At 41.2% G+C, this 10,770-nt stretch overlaps 1 non-coding gene across 1 annotated transcript; it reads left to right on the top strand.

The window, feature by feature from the left end:
• Positions 1-2,624: 2,624 nt before the first annotated feature.
• LOC140276361 (U5 spliceosomal RNA) lies at positions 2,625-2,738 on the top strand. Its single transcript, XR_011908961.1, has one exon. It is a non-coding gene; the product is annotated as a U5 spliceosomal RNA (small nuclear RNA).
• Positions 2,739-10,770: the final 8,032 nt, after the last annotated feature.

The raw sequence follows: 10,770 nt of genomic DNA, 5'->3' as shown, positions 1-10,770 counted from the left end.
ATGGACCGGCATTCTTACCTTTTCTAACACATTTTTCAGCAATTATGGTCGGAGATTCACACCTACTCACAGCCGAACAACTCCGCTCCCGCATTTGATGGTGTATAGTCGGGCATTCTCACCCTTTCTCATCACCTTTTTGCAAATTATGATCTGACATTCACACCTACTTGCAGTCGAACAGCTCTGCTCCTGCTTTTGATTATGTTTGGTATGATATTCGAACCTTTTCTTAACTGCTTTTTACAAACTTTGGTTGGACGTTCACACCTTCTTGTAGCCGAACACATGCACTCCTGCTTTTGATGATGTAAGGTTGGGCATTCAGACCTTGCTTCACCTGCTTTTCACCAAATATAGTCGGACATTCACACCTTCTTGCAGCCGAACACTTCCGCTTTTAGTGTTCTATGAGGCATTCACATATTTTTTTTCACCGTATTTTATAGATTATGGTTGGAAATTCTCACCCACTCTCATCCGAAGACCTCTCCTCCCGCTTTTGTTAATATATAGTCGGGCATTCGAACCTTTTCTTACCCGGTTTTTTCAAATTATGGTCGAACATTCACACCTACTTGCAGCTGAATACTTCCGCTCCACCTTTTAGGTATGTTTGGTTGGCATTTGCACCTCTTTTTATACTGATTGCTGAAGATTAAGTTGTTCTTTCTCAAACTACAATTTTTTTTAATTGTTGAAACTTGATTTGAAGTGGATAAATAAGGAGGACAAACAGTTTTAAGTCAGGCTGATAGAAGGTATTAATTTTATAGCAAAATCTGTATTTCGTCATATGTCGAGAGATGCTTATTGCTGAAGAAGTTCTTTCTCATTCTACAAAGTACAACGTTGTTTATCGTTGAAACTTGATTAGACATGAATAAATATGAAGGACAAAGCAGTCTTAACTTGGTTGGAGTTAAGGAATTCGTTTTATAGGAGAATCCGAATTCGTGCATAACTCATAAAATAGAGCTTATTTTCGGATTCCTGAAGAATGAGTCTGGTTCTTTCTCATAATACAAAGTTTGTTGTTTATTGTTGAAACTTCATCAGAAGTGAAGAAATAAATGAATGCCTATCAACAAATGTGGGATCTAAACTCTAGTGCTTCCTCTAAAATAATTTCCTTTCTCAATTTAGAAATGTGTGTGTGTAAGTCACAACACCCGTGACACCAAAACGGCTTTCTTTTCTCTACACTCTGCACTATGAGCACACACACCAAATCAGAAAGGCTTTTTTCTCTCTTTTCTACATTATGGACTGTGGGGACACAAAACCGCTCTCTCTCTTTTTTTTTTTTATCGTGTGCCAGGGCGTTGTCTCACGTATTAGATTATGCTTAAGATACGACTGGGTTTATCAGTCACATCAGAATCCATACATACTGATCCTCCCGTAATAAAATGGTCGGATCTTATCAAACACACTTTGTTTCTTGTGACAATCAAGTCAGCGAAACAGCGTATACACGTCAAGACACTGAATCAAGTTTGCCACAAGAACTCATAAGTTTGGCAGTATTGCTCTGCCGTCAGCAATGATACACACATTTTATTTTCGTAAGACATGTGCAAGCACCTGTTCATCTACTGTTCTATCACTATGAATTAGTGATCTATTATCAATAAGGATACTTCTACAACTACTATCAAAGTATGTCCGGACTTCTTATGTTGTCAGTTGCTATATATGAATAAGTGGGTAGCTACTGACAAGCATTAAGCATGTGGACACACCACACAGTTAACAACCACAGTGAAGCGTGTCAAAGCCCAAACATGTAACATTCAACAGGACACTTACACAACACATTCAAATCAAACAGTCAGACAACATACAAGAACATATACCCCAGCCGGCATTGCTCCCTGCCTATTTTCGTACAGCACACTATGTGTGCGCACACCTTTATTCACAAACTCTTCAACTTATACTCTTTTACCGAAGCTGCTACAGCTCGATTGGCCGAATACCCTTTGATCCTATTTCGGTGAATTTGACATCTGCCTTACATATAACAGATTAGCGGTTTAGCAGTTTTAATTTAGTTTGAGTGAAGGAATTCATTTTATAGCAAAATCCGAAATCGTGAAGCACTCATGAAAGTAAGCTTATTCTCGGATTCCTGAAACTTTAGATTTGCTCTTTCTTTTACTGCAAAGTACAACGTTGTTTTTTTTGTTTAAATCTTTCTAGACATGGTAAATATTAAGGACAAAGCATTTTTCACATAGTTTGAGTGAAGGAATTCATTTTATAGATAAAATCCCAAGAGTCTGCTGAGAAAAGAGAGTGAATGCGAAGTAGACTTTAACACGGCTATGGGAGCGAGCCGAGTGTGGGCTAACCGGGAGAATTGCTTGAAAGAAACGCGACACCGAATGAGCGATCAGAACAAAGCCTCAATACGGGATTCTCGTGGTGTTTTTGTTGCTGCCTTGTCTTTTGCACAGAGTAAAAGACAAGGCAGCCATCGAATAGGGCCCGATTGTTCCTACTTGGTCAGCCGAGGAGCAAGGGGGGGGGAGCAAGCGGCTCAACCAAGCAAAGCTCACCATGGGGAAGGTGGCTATGCCAACAAGCCTTATGCCCTGCTCCCGCAGTGACGGATAATCGTACTCTGGTTTCTCTTCATAACGTACAAGTCTTTCGCCTTTTACTAAAGATTTCTGTGGAGAGCAGCACTAATGAGTTGTTTCTATTTTTGGCAGGCTTTACCTTTGCGGGTGAAGCCCTTTCTGTCTGTGCAAAAGAAATCTTCTTACTGTGCAGAGTGACTTCTCTGAGTAGAGTCGCCTTACTTGTTGCGACTGTGCCGATGTTCGAAGCTGGAGTGCAAAGTTGTTGCTTGAATGGTGCTTGCTGGAGCGTGCGGGAGTGCAAAGTTATACCATTTAAAAGGGCTGAAGAGTGCTCAGTGCAGCGGGTGGGCGACACTCTGGCCACCTTGAAAACCGAGGTTACATCCACTACCAGGGGCAGCCCAAGTTCTGCCGCAAGTGTGGTGAGCATGGGCACCTGGTTGAGGCTTGTACCAAGGTGTTATGTGGGAAGAGCAGAGAAATTGGGCAAACTTTTGGAGAGTGTCCAAATGGCAGGAAATGTAATCTCTGTGGAGAATTAAATCACCTCTTCAGAGATTGCCCTAAATCTTTTGCCAACAAATTAAAGACGGTAAAGCCACAGTCAAGCCAACAAAGAGAAGGACCAAAGGTGGCAGTTGGTGAACAAAGTGAAGAGGTTGACCCAATAAATTCAAACTTCCCGCCAAAAGCTTGGATTGGAAGTGAGGAGCAAAAAGGGGAGGGGCCTGTAGAGGCCTCACCACTCAGTGTTGAAGTCTGTGAGAATTCACAGGCAGAGGGTGGAGCTACGCTAAATGAGGAGGAAGAGCAGACAGGTGAGTCTAGTGAAGATACTCACCTCCCCGAAGGTCAACAGAAGGTCAATTTGTTGATAGGCATTCATTTATTTCTTCACTTCTGATGAAGTTTCAACAATAAACAACAAACTTTGTATTATGAGAAAGAACCCGAATCATTCTTCAGGAATCCGAAAATAAGCTCTATTTTATGAGTTATGCACGAATTCGGATTCTCCTATAAAACGAATTCCTTAACTCAAACCAAGTTAAGACTGCTTTGTCCTTCATATTTATTCATGTCTAATCAAGTTTCAACGATAAACAACGTTGTACTTTGTAGAATGAGAAAGAACTTCTTCAGCAATAAGCATCTCTCGACATATGACGAAGTACAGATTTTGCTATAAAATTAATACCTTCTATCAGCCTGACTTAAAACTGTTTGTCCTCCTTATTTATCCACTTCAAATCAAGTTTCAACAAATAAAAAAATGTTGTAGTTTGAGAAAGTACAACTTAATCTTCAGCAATCAGTATAAAAAGAGGTGCAAATGCCAACCATACATACCTAAAAGGTGGAGCGGAAGTATTCAGCTGCAAGTAGGTGTGAATGTTCGACTATAATTTGTAAAAAGCGGGTAAGAAAAGGTTCGAATGCCCAACTATATATTAACAAAAGCGGGAGGAGAGGTCTTCGGATGAGAGTGGGTGAGAATTTCCAACCATAATCTATAAAATACGGTGAAAAAAAATATGTGAATGCCTCATAGAACACTAAAAGCGGAAGTGTTCGGCTGCAAGAAGGTGTGAATGTCCGACTATATTTGGTGAAAAGCAGGTGAAGCAAGGTCTGAATGCCCAACCTTACATCATCAAAAGCGAGATCAGAGGTGTTTGGCTGCAAGAAGGCCATAGTTTTCCAAAAGCGGGTAAGGTGCGAATGTCCGACTAAATATCAACAAAATTTGGGGCGGAGGTCTTCGGATGCAAGAAGGTGTGAATGTCCACCCATAATTCATGAAAAATGGGTAAAAAAAGGTGCGAATGCCTAACAATACATTATCAAAAGAAGGTGTGAATGTCAGATCATAATTTGTAAAAAGCTGATGAGAAAGGGTGAGAATGCCCGACTATACACCATCAAATGCGGGAGCGGAGGTGTTCGGCTCTGAGTAGGTGTGAATGTCCGACCATAATTGCTGAAGAATGTGTTAGAAAAGGTAAGAATGCTGGACCATACATCATCAAAAGCGGGAGAGGTGGTGTTCGGCTGAAAAAAGGTGTGACTGTTCGACTAAAGTTTGTAAAAAGTGGGTAAGACAAGGTGCGAATGCCTGACAATGTATGATCAAAAGCGGGAGCGGAGGTGTTCAGCTGCAAGAAGGTCTACATGTCCATCAATAATTGCTAGAAAACATGAAAGAAACTTTTCGAAAATCAAACCGCACATGATCATTAGTGGGATAGGAGGTGTTCAGCTGCAAGGTGTGAATGTCCACCCATAATTCCTGAAAAATGGGCAAAAAAAAGGTGTGAATGCCCAACGATACATCATCAAAATCAGGAGTGGAAGTGTTCGGCTACAAGAAGGTGTGAACGTCCAACCAAAATATGTAAAAAGAAGTTAAGAAAAGGTTCGAATATCCAACCAAACATAATCAAAAGCGGGAGCAGAGCTGTTCGACTGCAAGTAGGTGTGAATGTCAGATCATAATTTGCAAAAAGCTGATGAAAAAGGGTGAGAATGCCCGACTATACACCATCAAATGCGGGAGCGGAGTTGTTCGGCTGTGAGTAGGTGTGAATCTCCGACCATAATTGCTGAAAAATGTGTTAGAAAAGGTAAGAATGCCGGTCCATACATCATCAAAATCGAGAGAGGTTGTGTTCGGCTGCAAGTAGGTGTGAATGTCCAGCCATAATTACTCACAAACGGGTAAGAAAAGGTAGTATTGCCAGACCATATATGATCAAAACAGGGAGCGGAGGTGGTTCAGCTGCAAGAAGGTTTGAATGTCCGACTAAAGTTCAAATATATTAACAAAAGCGGGAGGAGAGGTCTTCCGATGAGAGTGGTTGAAAATTTCCGACCATAATGTATAAAATGCGGTGAAAAAAAGGTGTGATAGAATACTAAAAGGTGGAGCGGAAGTGTTCGGCTGCAAGAAGGTGTGAATGTCCGACTATATTTGGTGAAAAGCAGGTGAAGCAAGGTCTGAATGCCCAACCTTACATCATCAAAAGCGAGATCAGAGGTGTTTGGCTGCAAGAAGGCCATAGTTTGCCAAAAGCGTGTAAGAAAAGGTTTGAATGCCCGAACATACACCATCAAAAGAGGGAGCGGAGGTGTTCCGCTGTACGAAGGTGTGAATGTCCGACCATACTTGGTAAAAAGCGGGTAAGAAAAGGTTAAAATACCCGACTGTACACAATCAATAGCGGGAGCGGATGTGTTCGGCTACAAGAAGATGTGAAAGTCCGACCATGGTTTGTAAAAAGCGGGTAAGAAAAGGTGCGAATGTCCGACAATGTATGATCAAAAGAGAGAGCGGAGGTTTTCGGATACAAGAAGGTTTGAATGTCCCACCATAGTTTGTAAAAAGCGGGTAAGAAAAGGTTCGAATGCCCAACTATACACCATAAAAAGCGGGAGCAGAGGTGTTCCGCTGTAAGACGGTGTGAATGTCCAACCATAGTTGGTAAAAAGCGGGTAAGAAAAGGTTAAAATACCCGACTGTACACAATCAATAGCGGGAGCGGAGTTATTCGGCTACAAGAAGGTGTGAAAGTCCGACCATGGTTTGTAAAAACCGGGAAGAAAAGGCTCGAGAGCCCGACTATACACCATCAAAAAGATGGTTTGAATGTCCATCAATAATTGCTTTAAAACAAGAAAGTAAATTTTCGAATATCAAACCGCACATGATCATAAGCGGGAGAGGAGGTGTTCGGCTGCAAGAAGGTGTGAATGTCCACCCATAATTCATGAAAAATGGGTAAAAAAAAAGGTGCGAATGCCTAACAATACATTATCAAAAGCAGGTGTGAATGTCAGATCATAATTTGTAAAAAGCTGATGAGAAAGGGTGAGAATGCCCGACTATACACCATCAAATGCGGGAGCGGAGGTGTTCGGCTCTGAGTAGGTGTGAATGTCCGACCATAATTGCTGAAGAATGTGTTAGAAAAGGTAAGAATGCTGGACCATACATCATCAAAAGCGGGAGAGGTGGTGTTCGGCTGCAAAAAGGTGTGACTGTTCGACTAAAGTTTGTAAAAAGTGGGTAAGACAACGTGCGAATGCCTGACAATGTATGATCAAAAGCGGGAGCGGAGGTGTTCAGCTGCAAGAAGGTCTACATGTCCATCAATAATTGCTAGAAAACATGAAAGAAACTTTTCGAAAATCAAACCGCACATGATCATAAGTGGGATAGGAGGTGTTCAGCTGCAAGGTGTGAATGTCCACCCATAATTCCTGAAAAATGGGCAAAAAAAAGGTGTGAATGCCCAACCATACATCATCAAAAGCAGGAGTGGAAGTGTTCGGCTACAAGAAGGTGTGAACGTCCAACCAAAATATGTAAAAAGAAGTTAAGAAAAGGTTTGAATATCCAACCAAACATAATCAAAAGCGGGAGCAGAGCTGTTCGACTGCAAGTAGGTGTGAATGTCAGATCATAATTTGCAAAAAGCTGATGAGAAAGGGTGAGAATGCCCGACTATACATCATCAAATGCGGGAGCGGAGTTGTTCGGCTGTGAGTAGGTGTGAATCTCCGACCATAATTGCTGAAAAATGTGTTAGAAAAGGTAAAAATGCCGGTCCATACATCATCAAAAGCGAGAGAGGTTGTGTTCGACTGCAAGTAGGTGTGAATGTCCAGCCATAATTACTCACAAACGGGTAAGAAAAGGTAGTAGCCAGACCATATATGATCAAAACAGGGAGCGGAGGTGGTTCAGCTGCAAGAAGGTTTGAATGTCAAACTAAAGTTCAAATATATTAACAAAAGCGGGAGGAGAGGTCTTCGGATGAGAGTGGTTGAAAATTTCCAACCATAATGTATAAAATGCGGTGAAAAAAAAGGTGTGATAGAACACTAAAAGGTGGAGCGGAAGTGTTCGGCTGCAAGAAGGTGTGAATGTCCGACTATATTTGGTGAAAAGCAGGTGAAGCAAGGTCTGAATGCCCAACCTTACATCATCAAAAGCAAGATCAGAGTTGTTTGGCTGCAAGAAGGCCATAGTTTGCCAAAAGCGGGTAAGGTGCGAATGTCCGACTAAATATCAACAAAATTTGGGGCGGAGGTCTTCGGATGCAAGTGGGTGTGAATATCCCACCATACAAGTATGGTGGAGAGGAAGCTGTGAATAGCCGACTATAGTTTGGAAAAAGCGGGTAAGAAAAGGTTTGAATGCCCGAACATACACCATCAAAAGAGGGAGCGGAGGTGTTCCGCTGTACGAAGGTGTGAATGTCCGACCATACATGGTAAAAAGCGGGTAAGAAAAGGTTAAAATACCCGACTGTACACAATCAATAGCGGGAGCGGATGTGTTCGGCTACAAGAAGATGTAAAAGTCCGACCATGGTTTGTAAAAAGCGGGTAAGAAAAGGTGCGAATGTCCGACAATGTATGATCAAAAGAGAGAGCAGAGGTTTTCGGATATACGAAAGTTTGAATATCCTACCATAGTTTGTAAATAGCGGGTAAGAAATGGTTCGAATGCCCAACTATACACCATAAAAAGCGGGAGCGGAGGTGTTCCGCTGTAAGACGGTGTGAATGTCCGACCATAGTTGGTAAAAAGCGGGTAAGAAAAGGTTAAAATACCCGACTGTACACAATCAATAGCGGGAGCGGAGTTGTTCGGCTACAAGAAGGTGTGAAAGTCCGACCATGGTTTGTAAAAAGCAGTTAAGAAAAGGTTCGAATGCCCAACCAAACATAATCAAAAGCGGGAGCAGAGCTGTTCGACTGCAAGTAGGTGTGAATGTCCAGCCATAATTACTCACAAACGGGGGAAGAAAAGGTAGTATTGCCAGACCATACATGATCAAAACAGGGAGCGGAGGTTCAGCTGCAAGGTGTGAATGTCTGACTATAGTTTGTAAAAAGCGGGTAAGAAAAGGTGCCAATGCCCGACAATGTATGATCAAAAGAGAGAGCGGAAGTGTTCGGCTGCAAGGTCTGAATGTCCAACCATAATTTGTAAAAATCGGGTAAGAAAAGGCTCGAAAGCCCGACTATACATCATCAAAAGCGGGAGCGGAGGTGTTCAGCTGCAAGAAGGTGTGAATGTTCGACTAAAGTTTGTAAAAAGCTGGTAAGACAAGGAGCGATGTCCCGGACATTGTATGATCAAAAGCGGGAGCGGAGGTGTCCAGCTGTGAGTAGGTGTGAATGTCCGACCATAATTGCTGAAAAATGTGTTAGAAAAGGTAAGAATACTGGACCATACATCATCAAAAGCGGGAGAGGTGGTGTGTGGCTGCAAGAAGGTGTGAAAGTCCGACAATGGTTTGTAAAAAGCGGGTAATAAAAGGTTCGAATGCCCGAATATACATCATCAAAAGCGGAAGCGGAGGTGTTCGGATGCAAGAAGGTGTGAACGTCCGACCAAAGTTTGTAAAAAGCAGTGAAAAGCGAGAAAAAGCTTTTCGTGAGTTCTGCATGATTTGGGATTTTGCTTATAAAATGCATTACTTCACTCAAACTATGTTAAAACTGATTTGTCCTTCATATTTACCATGTCTAGAAAGATTTAAACAAAAAAACAACGTTGTACTTTGCAGTAAAAGAAAGAGCAAATCTAAAGTTTCAGGAATCCGAGTATAAGCTTTCACGAGTTCTGCACGATTTCGGATTTTGCTATAAAATTAATTGCTTTGCTCAAACCAAGTTAAAACTGCTTTGTCCTTCCATATTCATCAATGTCTAGATCGACTTCAACAAAGAAAAACATTGGACTTTGCAGTAGAAGAAGTTGAAATCCATCTACACATTGATAAATATGAAGGACAAAGCAGTTCCCACTTGCCCATAAGAAAATAAGCTTATTCTCGGATTCCTGATCCTTCAGTTTTGCTCTTTCTTCTACTGCAAAATACAATGTTGTTCTTTGTTGAAGTTGATCTAGACATTGATAAATATGAATGAAAAAGCAGTTTTAACTTGGTTTGAGTGAATGAATTCATTTTATACATAAAATCCGAAATCGTGCAGAACTCATGAAAATAAGCTTATTCTCGGATTCCTAAAACTTTTGATTGGCTCTTTCTTTTACTGCAAAGTACAACGTTGTTTTTTTTGTTTAAATCTATCGAGACATTGATAAATATGAAGGTAAAAGCCGTTTTAACATAGTTTGAGTGAAGGAATTGATTTTATAGATAAAATCCCAAATCATGCAGAACTCCTCAAAAGGGGCGTGTGGCTCTTTCTCATTCAGGGTAGTATGAGGAAGTTTATGCTTGAAATATATGTAGAAATGGGTACATATGAAGGACAAAGCAGTGTTAACTTGGTTTGCGTGAAGGAATTCATTTTATACATAAAATCCGAAATAGTGCAGAACTCATGAAAATAAGCTTATTCTCGGATTCCTAAAACTTTTGATTTGCACTTTCTTTTACTGCAAAGTACAACGTTGTTTTTTGTTGAAATCTATCTAGACATTGATAAATACCAGCCGAAACTCTGCTGCCGCTTTTGATAATTTATGGTTGGGCATTCTTACCTTTTCTTACCCGCTTTTTACAAATTATGATCTTACATTCACACCTACTTGCAGTCGAACACCTTCTCATCCACTTATGATCATGTGCGGTTGGGCTTTCGCACCTTTTCTTACCCGTTTGTGAGTAATTATGGCTGGACATTCACACCTACTTGCAGCCAAACACAACCTCTCCCGCTTTTGATGATATATGGTCCGGCATTCTTACCTTTTCTAACACATTTTTCAGCAATTATGGTCGGACATTCACACCTACTCACAGACGAACACCTCCACATTTGATAGTGTATAGTCGGGCATTCTCACCCTTTCTCAACAGCTTTTTGCAAATTATGATCTGATATTCACACCTACTTGCAGTCGAACAGCTCTGCTCCCGCTTTTGATTATGTTTGGTTGGATATTCGAACATTTTCTTAACTGCTTTTTACAAACTTTGGTCGGACGTTCACACCGTCTTGCAGCCGAACACCTCCGCTTCCGCTTTTGATGGTATATAGTCGGGCATTCGAGCCTTTTCTTACCCGTCTATTACTTACTATGGTTGGACATTCAAACCTTCTTGTAGCCGAACACACCCGCTCCTGCTTTTGATGATGTATGATTTGGCATTCGCACCTTTTCTTACCCATTTTTCAGTAATTTTTGGTCGGA

The sequence above is a fragment of the Leuresthes tenuis genome, unplaced genomic scaffold, assembly GCF_036924035.1.
Source record: "Leuresthes tenuis unplaced genomic scaffold, fLeuTen1.0.hap1 SCAF_18, whole genome shotgun sequence".
Taxonomy (NCBI): Eukaryota; Metazoa; Chordata; class Actinopteri; order Atheriniformes; family Atherinopsidae; genus Leuresthes; species Leuresthes tenuis.
Note: the sequence above shows the minus strand (reverse complement) of the source record. Positions and strands in the feature narration are given on the sequence as shown.